This window comes from Tupaia chinensis, unplaced genomic scaffold (genome assembly GCF_000334495.1).
Source record: "Tupaia chinensis unplaced genomic scaffold, TupChi_1.0 Scaffold000710_1, whole genome shotgun sequence".
In the NCBI taxonomy this organism is placed as follows: Eukaryota; Metazoa; Chordata; class Mammalia; order Scandentia; family Tupaiidae; genus Tupaia; species Tupaia belangeri.
Genome location: NW_006160234.1, coordinates 2,179,722 through 2,192,772, shown reverse-complemented (window position 1 = coordinate 2,192,772; position 13,051 = coordinate 2,179,722). Strand labels below are relative to the sequence as shown.

The 13,051-nt window shown below is 36.9% G+C and overlaps 1 pseudogene; it reads right to left on the bottom strand.

Moving 5' to 3' along the window:
* Nucleotides 1–9,289: 9,289 nt before the first annotated feature.
* Nucleotides 9,290–10,178, bottom strand: LOC102491239 (solute carrier family 25 member 51-like; annotated as a pseudogene).
* Nucleotides 10,179–13,051: the final 2,873 nt, after the last annotated feature.

Sequence of the window (13,051 nt, the reverse complement as noted above, 5' to 3'; positions counted from 1 at the left end):
CTATATCCAGCAAGATTATCCTTCATATGGGAAGAGCAGATAAAATTGTCAGATAAACAAAAGCTGAAAGAATTTACCAACACCAGACCAGTTCTCCAAGAAGTTCTGCAGGGAGGGCTATCTAAGGAAAACTAAAATCAGACACACAGAAATAAGAGTTCAAAAATAACTAAGAAAATGGCCAGCTTAATGGTAGGGACAAGTCCAGAGTTGAACAATATCTTCCAGAATTTAAACAAAAAGATGGGACCACAACAGAAGATAGATCTGAACTGGTGAAATAGAATTTTATGACTTTTGACTAAAATGTTACTGATGTTCTTCTATGCTTTGTTTTCCATAATTAAGGATTTTTGTCTTCTCTTGAGTTGTGGACAAGTCCATGTACCTACTATTCAAACAGAATCCTAACCTGCTTCCTGGCTTTAAGTCTTAAGTGAAGTTTTCTTAACATTTCTTGATTTTGATTTATTAAAGCTAAAACTGTCTTTCTTGAATTAAAAAATATATTAAAAATACCTATTGAGTGACCATAGTAAGCTAAATAGCCTCATATAAGTGCTGCTTTATAGTTTATTAATTCTACCTACAGAATTTCATTCCTATAGTCAACATGTGTTCACAGATATGTGTATATCAGCTGAAATTGCTATTGATAATGTTTAGATTAATTAAGATATTTTGTGAATCATTGATATGTGGGAAAAAATAAAGAAATGGAAAGCAGCTACAGATACCAGAGACAGTGTTGCAGGAGGGTGGGAAATGGCAGAGCATTAGAAATAGGGGGAAAAAAAAAATATATATATATAGACAAGAAACAAGAAATGCAAAATTATTTGTTGATGATAACATGTATGATTAAGCCACTTTACAGTGTATTCTGGTTAGGAAATCACATTTTGTATGATGTGATGATGTTCAGTGAACAAATGTAAAATAAATAAATTTTAATTTATTAAAATAATACATCATTATATGAATAAGGTTTTTCATAATGGCCGTGCTAATTTGTATTATCACCAACAGTGGACAAGTGTTCATTTTCTTCCACATCTTCACTAACATGTGTTATATCTTGTTTTTCTGATAATGACTTTCCTAACAGGTGTGAGGTGATATATCATTGTGGTTTTCATTTGCATTTGCCTCATGATTGGTGAAACTGAGCACTTTTCATATATTCGTTGGCCCTTTTTGTGTCTTCTCTTGAAAAAATGTCTATTTTGGCTCTTTACTTATTTTTAATTCAGCCTACTTGTTTTTCTGCTGTCAAGTTGTTTCAATTCCTTACATATTTAGAATATTAAACCTTTATTAGATATATAGTTTGCAAATAATTTTCATAATTATGTGTGTTGCCTCTTTCCTTTTCTGTGCATAAACTTTTCTTGTTTGATACAATTCCATTTGTTTATTTGTATTTTTGTTGTCTGTGCTTTGGAGTCATATCCAAATGTTCTACTGGTTGTTTTGTTTTTTGTTTTTTGTTTTTTGTTTTTTTTCCTAGCAGTCTTTGAGTTTCAGATCTTACATTTAAGTCTTTGACTTATTTAGAATTTATTTTTGTATATGAGAGGAAAAAAAGGTCCAATTTTTTTTTCTTGAGAGGTTTTTGCTATAGGGCGCATGCATGCACTTGCCAGAAAGACAGAGAGAGACAGAGTGACTGAAAGTGAGAAATCACCTCCTAGGGGGATGGCCACACCACAATCCTGTCTCCTCCATTCTCCTCTCAGGATCTTGGGCACACATGAACATGAGTTTAAGCCGCCGGGTCTGGGACTCGAATAATGGTTGACTGCATGGGAGTTCAGCAACATAGCCATTAAGCTATCTGCTGGACCCCAGTTTCTTTTTTCTGCATGTGTATATCCAATTTTTCCAGCACCATTTGCTGAAGAAATGTTCTTTCCCCAGTGTGTTCTTGACACCTTTGTCAAAGATCAGTTGGTTTTCAATGTTTTGATTTGTTTCTAGGCACTCTGTTCTGTTTTATTGGTCTATGGGTCTGTTTTTGTATTAGTGCCTTGCTGTTTTGATTAGTATAGCTTTATAGTGAGTTTTTAAAAACTGTCACACGGTGTATGCATTTGTGTGTGTGTGTGTGTGTGTGTGTGTGTGTGTGTGTGTGTGTGTGTGTGTGTGAGAGAGAGAGAGAGAGAGAGAGAGAGAGAGAGAGAGAGAGAGAGAGAAAGCGAGCCCTCAATGGGACATGGTCATGATACAATCCTTTTTCCTCCATTTCTCCTTCCTATCAGGATTTTGGGTATGCATGTACACACACCTGGAATGTTTTCACAATCAAATCCTGAGACCAAGATCTGAACTGTGGTTAGTCATGTGGGATCCACTCTGAATGCACAGCACTTAATCACTGTGTAAACAGGTATATACCATGGTAGATTTTGATATCACATAATGTGATGCCTCCAGCTTTCTTTTTTTTCATTTTGTTTTGCTCAAAAATACTTAGGGGCCAGCAGGTGGCATGGCGGTTAAGTCAGTGAACTCCCACATGGTTAACTGCAGTTCGAGTCCCACACCTGACAGCTTGAAAAATTATGCTGGGCATGTGTGCATGCATGTGTGCCCAAATTCCAGAAGGAGAATGGAGGAGAAGGGATTGTCATATGACCATTCTCTCTTGGGGTGATTTCTCACTTTCCCTATCACTTTCTCTGTCTCTCTGGTGAGCGCACATGCTCTGTGGCAAAAAATCTTATAAAAGAAAATGCTTTGGCTATTCTGGATATTGTTGAGTTCATTAAAACTTTAGGATTTTCTTCTATTTTTGTTAAAAATAGCATTGGAATTTGATAAGAATTGAGTTGAATCTATAGATTGCTTTGAATAGCATGGACATTTAAATAATATTAATTATTTTAATTAATTAACAAATTATATTTTCCATTTATTTGTGTCTCCTTTAATTGTGCTCTTGATTTCTTTTTAGGGTAAGTCACTATTGTAAAAAAAAAAATGCTTATTATTTTTGTATATTGATTTTTTATACTAGAATTTTTTTGAATTTGTTGGTTATTGCTAGCAGTGGGTTATTTTTTTTTCCTTGAGACTATGTTTTCTGTATATAAGATTAAATTGTCTGCAAATAGGAATAATTTTACTTCTTGCTTCCCTGTTTGTTGCTTTCATTTCTTTTTCTTGACTGATTGTGTTTGCTAGTATTTCTAATAGTATATTGAATAGAAACAATGAGAGTAACATTCTTGTATTGTTACTGTGTTGTGATAAGTGTTGGCGGGAATGTGGTGAAAAGAGAACCCTCCTACACTGTTGGTGGGAATGTAAACTTGTTCAACCACTGTGGAGAACAATATGGAGGTTCCTCAAAGATCTACAAATAGAACTACCATTTGATCCAGCAATCCCTCTTCTGGGTATTTACCCAAAAGACAGGAGAACGCTCAGTCAGAAAAGTGCTTGCACATCAATGTTTATTACAGCATTATTCACAATTGCCAAGACATGGAACCAACCTAAATGTCCGTAAGCTGATGAATGGATTAGAAAAGTGTGGTATATATACTCTATGGAATACTACTCAACCATAAAAAATAAGACACTGGAATTTGATAGAAAATGGTCAGATATGGAGGATCTATTGCTGAGTGAAGTAAGCCAGGCTATGAAAGAAAGATATTGTATGTATCCACTCAATATATACTGACCATCCGCATTCTATGGTAGAGAGCGAAAAATTGGAGGACATAAAAGCAGTGAAGGTACTTAATGAGAACAGGACAGTGTGGAATGGGGGAGGTGAAGAGAAGAGGATAGAAAAAGATAGCAAGAGAACAATAGAGAGGCAGGATGGTAGTGAGAATCAGATATGGCTTATTACCTGTTGATGAGGACATGTATAGTATTCTCAACTGGATTGGTCTGAGAAGTATTTCATGATGTGTAAAGTCTTTTTACAAGCAAAATGAGAAATAGTGATTGTTTTTAAAAAATAACAAATAATAATAATGATTGGGAAAAACATAGAAAAGACATTGAATGTTGAAGCAGGGAAATTAATGTCTCTGTATTAACTGACATGCATGGCATTCCCTTATGAAAAAGCAATGTAATACACTGTAAAGTTATATGTAATCCAATGTAATATAAAGAAAATTATGATAATAAAAATTAAAAAAGAAAAAAATGATTTTTATTAAGAAAATTTTTCCTGTACCTAAATATACATTTTTTTAATCATAAAAGGATGCTGTACTTCATCAAATGTATTTTTCAGCACATATTGAGATGAACATGTGAATTCTTTTTTATTCTTTTGAATAATGTAGTACATCTCATTGGTTTATTTGCATATGTTAAATGGAATTTATATCCTAGGGATAAATCCCAGTTTGTCATGTCATCTAATATTTTTTATGTGTGTTGAGTTTGATTTGTTAGACTTTTATGAGGGATTTTTGCATCTGTGTTCATCAGAAACATTGGAAAGTAGTCTGCTTTTGTGTGTGTGTCTGACTTTGGAGTCAAGGTGATGGGTGCTCTCATTAAAAAGTATTTGAAAGTATTCCCTTTACTTGTATTTACTTTTTTTCCTTTTGACTTTATTTATTTATTTAAATTTGAGTGGAGAGGGAGGGAGGAAAGAGAGGAGCAAGGGAGGAAGAGAGAGAGAAAGAGAGAGAAGGAAAGTGAGAAAGTAAGTCACCAAGTCTGGGACTCAAACCATGGTTGACCATGTGGAGTCCAGCACTCTTAACTGCCTCATCACCTGCTAACCCCACTTCTACTTACTTTTTGATAAGAGTTTAAAAATGATTAATATTCTTTAAATGTTTGATAGAATTTGACCATGAAGCTATCTGGTTCTCTGGTTCTGGGCTTTTCTTTGTTGGGAGGTTTTTTTTTTTTTTTTTTTTTTTGGAGAGGTTTTTGCTATAGGGCACATGCCCCTGTCAGCCAGACAGAGAGAGACAGAGAGCCAGAAAGCGAGAAATCACCCCACAGGGGGGATGGCCATGCCGCAATCCCTTCTCCATTCTCCTCTCGGGATCTTGGACAGGCACGCACACGCGCCCGGCGTGAGTTTAAGCCACCGGGTCCGGAACTTGAAGCGCAGTAGACTACATAGGAGTCCAGCAACATAGCCATTATGCTAACTGTTGGCCCCCTGGCATGAGTTTTTAAGCCACTGGGTTTGGGACACGAACCACGGTCGACTACATGGGAGTCCAGCGACATAGCCATTACGCTAACTGCTGGTCCTGGGAGTTTTTTAATTACTGTATTTTTTTTATTTCTCTTTATTTATTATTGGTCTGCTTAGCCTTTTTTATCCTTCCTGATTCAGCATCGGTAGTTTGTATGTTTCTGATCATTGATCCATTTTCTTTTTGGTTATCCAATTTATAGGCTTATAGTTATTCATAACAGTCCCTTATGATTTTTTTTTTAAATTTGAGGCATCCATTGTAATGTTTCCATTTTGATTTCTGATTTCTTATTTGAGTCTTATCTTTTCTTTCATAATTTATTTAAGAGCTTATGACTTTTTTTAAAAATAGAATCCTCCCTTAGTTTTGTTGATTCTATAGTATTTTCATTCTCTATTTCTCTGACCTTTAGTAGTTTTTCTGCTAACTTTGAGTTTAAATAGTTACTTGAAATATAATGTTATTTAATTCTTTTTTTGTGGTATGCATTTATTATTATAAACTTCCCTCTAAGAATTGCATTTGCAACATCTCATAGGCTTTGGAATATTGTATTTTTATGTTAATTTTTCTCATGACAATTTAAAATTTTCTTTTTGGATGTTCAATAGTGTAGTGTTTAATTTCTACTTATTTGTAAATTTTCTAGTTTTCCTCATATTAATGATTTCAGTTTTTTTTTTTAAGAGAGATTTTTGCTATAGGGTATATGTGCTCGCTGGAGAGACAGAGACTCAGAGAGAATAGATAGTGAAAAATAACTTCCTGGGGGGATAGTCGTGCCACAATCCCTTCTCCTCTATTCTCATCTTGGGATCTTGGGCATGCACACATGTGTGTCTGGCGTTAAGTTTTAAGCTGCCAGGTCCAGGTCTTGAACCATGGTCGACTATGTGGGAGTCTAGCAATGAAACCATTATGCAATCTGGTGGTCCCAATGATTTCAGTTTTATGTCATTGTTGTTGGGAAAAAAGCCTGATATGGTTTTAAGACTTGGGACTAGCAGATGGCATAATGATTACATCATTGTTCTCCTAGGTAGTTGACTGTGGTTCAAGTCCAGGACCTGGTGACTTAAAACTCATACTGGGCATGTGTACATGAATGCCCAAGATCCCAAGAGGAGAGTGGAGGAGACAGGATTGCAGCATGGCCAAACCCCTGGGGGATGATTTCTTACTTTCTGTCTCTATGTATCTCTCTGTCTCTCTGGTGAGAACACATGCCCTAGAGCAAAAAAAAAAAAAATCTCTTAAAAAAAATTGGGGGGGGCAGCAAGTGGTGTGGTGGTTAAGAGTACTGAACTCCCACATGACCAACCACAATTTGAGTCCTGGACCTGGCAGCTTGCTTTCTCACTTTTCATCACTGTGTCCCTCTCTGGTCAAATTAAAATAAAAAAAGTTAAATGAAATAATTCTTCAAAAAATTTAGGACTTATTTAATGGTCTAATATGATATATCCTGGAGAATTTTTTTATATGTGCTTGAGGAGAATGTATATTCTATTGCTATTGACAAAATATTCTGTATACACATATATATGTACAGAAATATACACATGTGTATAACATAAATGTACATATGCACATTTAAACAGAACATACATACACATTTATGTGTGTGTTCTATATGAATGTGCATTTAAATGTTCCATGTATGTCTGTTAAGTCTATTTAGTTCTAAGTGTAGTCCAGGTTCACTATTTTCCAATTGATTTTATGTCCAGATGATCTGTTATTCAAAATGAAATATTGAAATCCTCTACTATCATCTTTACATTATCAAATTATAGCCTGTTTCTTCCTTCAGATATGTTACTATTTGCTTTATATATATTTAGGTGCTCTGATGGAGAGTGCATATATATTTACAATTATTATATCACAAATTGACCCCCTTCATTGTTATAGAATGATCTTTCTCTCTGACAGTTTTTAAAATCTAAAGTCTGTTTTTTCAGATATAAGTAAAATCATCTTTGTTGTTTTCTTTTGTTTGTCTCTATTTGCATGGAATATCTTTTTCCATCTCTTCACTTTCAATCCATGTGTGACCTTACAGGTGAAGTTAATTTCTTTCATGTACCCTATGATTTGATCTGACCTCCTCCTTTTTTTTTTTTTTTTAAGTTATGGGGCATATGAGTGCATGCATGAGAGAGAATGAGTGTGAGAATGATAAATCACCACCCATCGAGAGGCAGTAGCTTACCTCAATCCCTTCTCTTCCATTCTCCCCTTGAGATTTTGGGCATGCAGGTAAGCATGCTTGGTGTGTTTTCCAAGCCACAGGGTCTGGGACTTGAATTATGCCATCAGTCATGTGGTATTCAGCACCTTAACTACCATATAATCTGCTGGCTCACATCTTGCGTTTTAAATTTATGTTTTTTCCCCCTATATTCTTACCAGAGAGAGACAGAGAAAGAGGGAAAGTGAAAAATCACACACCAGGAGGAATGGCCATATTTCAATTTCTTTTCCTCCATTCTCCTCTTAGGATTTTGGGATGCACACATCTACTCAGCATGTTTTTCATGCCAACAGTCTGGGACTTGTACCATGGAGTTGGCCATTTGGGATCTAGCACAACAACCACCATACCAACCACTGGCCTGGATCTTCCTTTTATTATTCACTCAGGCACTCTGTTTCTTGATTGGTGAATTTAGTCAATTTATACATTTAAAGTAACTATTGATAAGTAAAGATTTACTACTGCCATTTTATAAATTATTTTCTGGTTGTTTTGTACATCCTTTTTTTTTTTTTTTTACTTCCTTTCCTATTGTTTTCCTTGATATTTAATAGTTTTCTGTACTAGTATGCTTTGAATCTCTTCTCTTTATCTTTTGTGTTTCTACTATAGATTTGTGCTTTATGGTTATCATGAAGCTTATATAAGTATCTTATAGTCTATTTTAAGCAGATTAAAACTTTGATTATATACAAAATTTATGCCCTTTTTTAAAAAGAGGTTTTTGCTATAGGGCACATGTGCTCACCAGAGAGAGACAGAGAGATAGAAAGTGAGAAATCACCCCCCAGGGTGATTCCTTTAGAATTTCTTATAAGGCAAGTCTAACGGTGATTAACTCCCATAGCTTTTGGTTTCATGGAGCAATCTTTATTTCTTCCTGTTTCTAAATGTCAGCTTTGTTGGACAAAATATTCTTTATTGGCAGTTTCTCTTTTTCAACACTTAAATCTATCATCCTATTCTCTACTGGCCCTAAAGGCTTCAACTGATAAATCTACTGATAGCCTTATTAATTTTCCCTTGTATATTATATGCTTCTTTTCCCATATTCTTTCAAAATTTTCCTTTTGTGTTTAATCTTTAATAATTCAGGTGTAATATGATTTTGTTAAATCTTTGAGTTGAATCTGTTTGGAGACCCATGAACTTTACATAGCTAAATATTCTCCAGCTTTGAGAAATCTTCAGCCTTTTTTGTTTGTTTGTTTTTCTTTTTGGTACAGGGCTTATGTGCTTGCCAGAGAGAGAGAAAGTAAGAGAAAAATCACCCCCATAGCCTTGCTGCAATCTCTTCTGTATTCACCTCTCAGAATCTTGAGCATACACACACATGTGCCTGGCATGATTTTCAAGACTCTGGGGCCAGGACTTGAACCATGCAGTTGGTCATGTAGGATTCAGCTTAACCTCTACACTACCTTCTAGCCCAGCCATCAAGTATTTTTTCCTTTTTTAAAACAAATTATTTAATTTTATTATATTTCAAATCTGACTAGAGACACACACATAGAGGGAGAGAGAGAGAGAGAAAGAAAATGAGAAAGCAAGCTACCAGGTCCAGGACTCAAACCATGGCTGGCCATGTAGGAGTCCAGGACCCCAACCACCATGCCACCTGCTGGTTCCATCATTATATATATAATTGTTTTTTTCTATTGAATCTTTTTATTCTGTTTTTGTTGCTCCTTAGGAAAACAGCTTTACCTATAGTTCACTGTGGCCTGGACTTGTGACACCAACTTTAATTTGGCCAATTAGAAATAAGGCCAAACTGCATTCTCTTTAGAAGGTCTATTCAGTTGATAAATGGCACTTAACTGACAATTCTTTTTCATATGACCTTTAACAAGAACTTGTAAGTTGCATTGATTATGCCCCCAGAGATGAAGGACTGATGGTAATTCAGATGGGCACCTCTAAAAAGATTTGTCAGTTTTCTGTCTCATTCTAGCCAGATTTTTTTGAAAACTGTAGAGAAAGACTGAAATTCCCCACCAATCTAAAACTGTATGCGAGTTTTTACATTAACTGGAAAAACACAGGAATCCTAATATGACCCCCAAGAGACTTCCACAGATAAAACCATTGACCAAATGAGCACTGTGAGTCATTGTAGTAGGCAGATGCTCCTTGATGGGACATTTGAAGGCCAAAGAAAAGGACATTGCTGAACCCATTATGGAAAAGAATGGGCACCAAGTCTCGATAATACTCCCCAATTCCATGGCATTTCAGTGCCCTGAAAGCCTGCTAAGTGTTTGTAAATTTGTCATGATGCTTATGGTCATGAAGCAAAGTCTGAACTCTTTCCAGTGTAGTAAAAATTGCTTCTGTTGTTCCTGCAAGTACTGCTGCCACGCTACAGGTTGGGAACTCTGGAGCACTCAATTGCTTACGGAGAAGGCAAGACAAATCCTCGTACAGACCAAACATGAGCACCAGCGTCGTTTTCTTCTGCATCAACGGAGGAAGGATTTGGCAATTCAAGTTTGATAATCCATCTTTTCTCAAATGAAGTATGGCATCCCAGGTTTTGATTCCATATAGCTGTTGTGGAAAGAGGACCTTCTGGATAGGAAATGTGATGGCTACATTGTTAAAAGCTGCACAGTAGCCACAGAAGTAATGCTTCATTTCACCAAGTAATGTGAGATGAAAGCTCTTGTTTAGAAGATGTTAGGATTGGTGGCCTCTTTTCATGAGCTTCTGAACCCATCATGTTGCTTAATATCTTTCTTCTTCATGACAGATTTTTTTTTTAACCTGTAACACCATCTGGGCCTGGTGTTTTGGAGGCTGATGGCTTGCTCATGACTTGCCCAATTTCTTCCATTGCTATTGGTCTGTCAAGAGAGCTTCTGGAATTATTTCTGGTAACTAGAGTTCCCATGGCCCCGGGTGCCAGACTCGACACCCAGCAGCCACCCACCTGCAGGATGGCGACCAATAGAGCACGCATCTGCTCAGGCACAGACCTGGTGATCCACCATTATATTTTCTAAAACAAGTTTTTGTTCCTTTCTTTTTCTCATCTGAACTTCTAGTACGTGAATGCTAGCCCACTTGATGATATTTCAAAATCTGTAGGCTTTATTTCTTCTCTCCTTTTTTCTCCTCTGACTAGATGACTTCAAATGACCTGCCTTCTAGTTTGCTTATTCTTTCTTCTTTTTGTTTTTATCTGTTGTTCAAGCTCTCTATTGCAATTTTTATCTCAGTCATTATATTCTTAAATTCCAAAACTTCAGTTCAATGTTTGATATCTCTATGCTGATCTTCTCATTTGCTTTTGCATTGTTTTACTGATTTCATTAAACGGTTTATCTTGTAGTTCAGTGAGCTTTTTTAGAATAATTATTTGAATTCTTTGGTGGGCAATTTTTGAAATTCCAATTCTTTGTGATCAGTTAATGGAGGTTTAATTTCTTCCTTCTGTGGTGTCTTTTTTTTTTTTTCCTTCTGATTCTTTGGATTCATTTTAGCCTTGTAAAGGTGCCTGCACATGTAAGCAATCACCTCTGCCAGACTATATGAATTGATTTTGGGCAAAATAAAAGAGATCTTCACCTGCCAAGGGAAGTAGACCATTGAGTCAAGTGATGTGCAGCATCAAGTGTGGGAGCATATGCGGCAGCCACAGGTCCTGGGTGCTACAATGTCTCATTTGCTCAGGCAACAGAGGTCCATGATGTCAGAACCGTATGGTCCTTGGTAGCAAGTGCTGTGGGAAGTCTGCAGTAGCTGTGAAGACTGCTGAAGTCCCTAAGAGGCCCCTTTGAGTCTAGCAGCAGGCAATGGTGGTGGTGGTGGGGTTGGGGGATGGTATATGCCAGCTGCATGCTCATGTATTAGTTGAGGCAGGGGCTAGCTGTGGGCTCACAAGCAGTGTTAAGTCACAGGGCCTGTGACTACATTGTATCTCTGGGCCAGGTCTTCCAGGGTAGCAACAGCTGGGGAAGCTCTGGTGAAGGCGGAAGGAAAGATTTGCTTGTGGCTCAGTCATCTGGTGACTGTGAAGGCTGCTGTGCTGGGCCATTGAGCAGCGATGCCCATGGCAGTAGTAGTTAGGATGGCTCTAGTTGGGAAGGGATTGTGGAGGGGTAGCTCAGTTTTCTAGAGACTATAATGGTAAAAAATCTCTGAGAACTTTGGTGGCAAAACCTGCAGAAAATCTACTGTGGCTGTGCTGACTGTTAGTTTCCTTAGTATTAAAAGCAGAAAGTGGTCCACTATAACTGTGCTGGCTGTTGATTTTCATAGCAACAAAGACTAATGGGATCCTCTTCAGAACAAGGCATGGAGATATGCAGTGTTGGACACTGTGGTCCTCAGAGGTAAAAGTTATGGAAGGTGCAGTGACTTGAGGGTTATTGAGGTCTTCAGTGCAGTAGTCTACTCAAGTCCTGTGCAGAGTAGGACACAGGGGACTATGCTGTCCCACACTGTATGACTGGTACTGATAGCCCTCGTCTTTCTTCTGTATTATCAGCCATCTCCAGATGTCGTGATTTCCCCAGGACTATGAATGGGACAAAACTGAGACCGGTCATTTAGGCACTTCCCCCACTGGCTAGGGATGCTGATTTATTTATGCCACTTCTTTTTTTCTTCTTCTTTTTTTTTTTTCCCTATGCAAGGGTGCTTTTGAGCCAGGGAATTCTCTTTCTCTGCTGAGCAGTGCCTGCCTAGGGAATGGGGTGATGTGAGCAAAATGAAACTGCAGTCACTAGTCTTTTTTTGTGGTTATTCTTGGATTTTTTTCTTCTATTATACTGCTACACTTCTTAAGTACACTTCTGAGATCTTCCAGAGCTATTTTTGTTCATGGGTATTTGCTCATGTCACGCCACTATAGTCCTGTAACTTTGTAGTAAGTCTTAGAATCAGAATAAATTCTATAACCTAGTTTTTCATTTTCAACTTTTCTTTTTGGCAATTCACACACACACACACACACACACACACACACACACACACACAGAGTTGGCATTCTTATATAAAATTTAAGAAGTAATTGCTAATTTATTTGAGAAGGTTTCCACATATTTTCTTTGAACTTTGTTGACTGTAGTTTAACTTTTAGAGAATTAATATAAAAGGTAAATTCTTCCAATTCATGAACACAATATGTCCTTAATTTATTTAGACATTTATTTATTTATTTGGAGAGGTTTTTGCTATAGGGCGCGTGTACTCACCAGAGAGACAGAGAGATAGAAAGCGAGAAATCACCCCCCAGGGGGGATGGCCACACTGCAATCCCTTCTCCTCCATTCTCCTCTTGGGATCTTGGGCACGCATGCACACTTGCCCAGCGTGAAGTATGCCCAGCATGAGTTTAAGCCACCGGATCCGAGACTCAAACCATGGTTGACTAATGGGAGTCCAGCGACATAGCCATTACACCAACTGCTGGTCCCTGTCTTTAATTTTTTTAATAAGTGAGTTTTAATTTTGTATCTAGAGATCTTATACATATCTTTTTGATTATTCCTAATTATTTTATATTTTTTATTTTATTGTAAATTATTTATTTTTCTAAAGAATTGTTTTATTTCACTTTATTTAGTTTTAAATTTGATCAGAGAGGGAA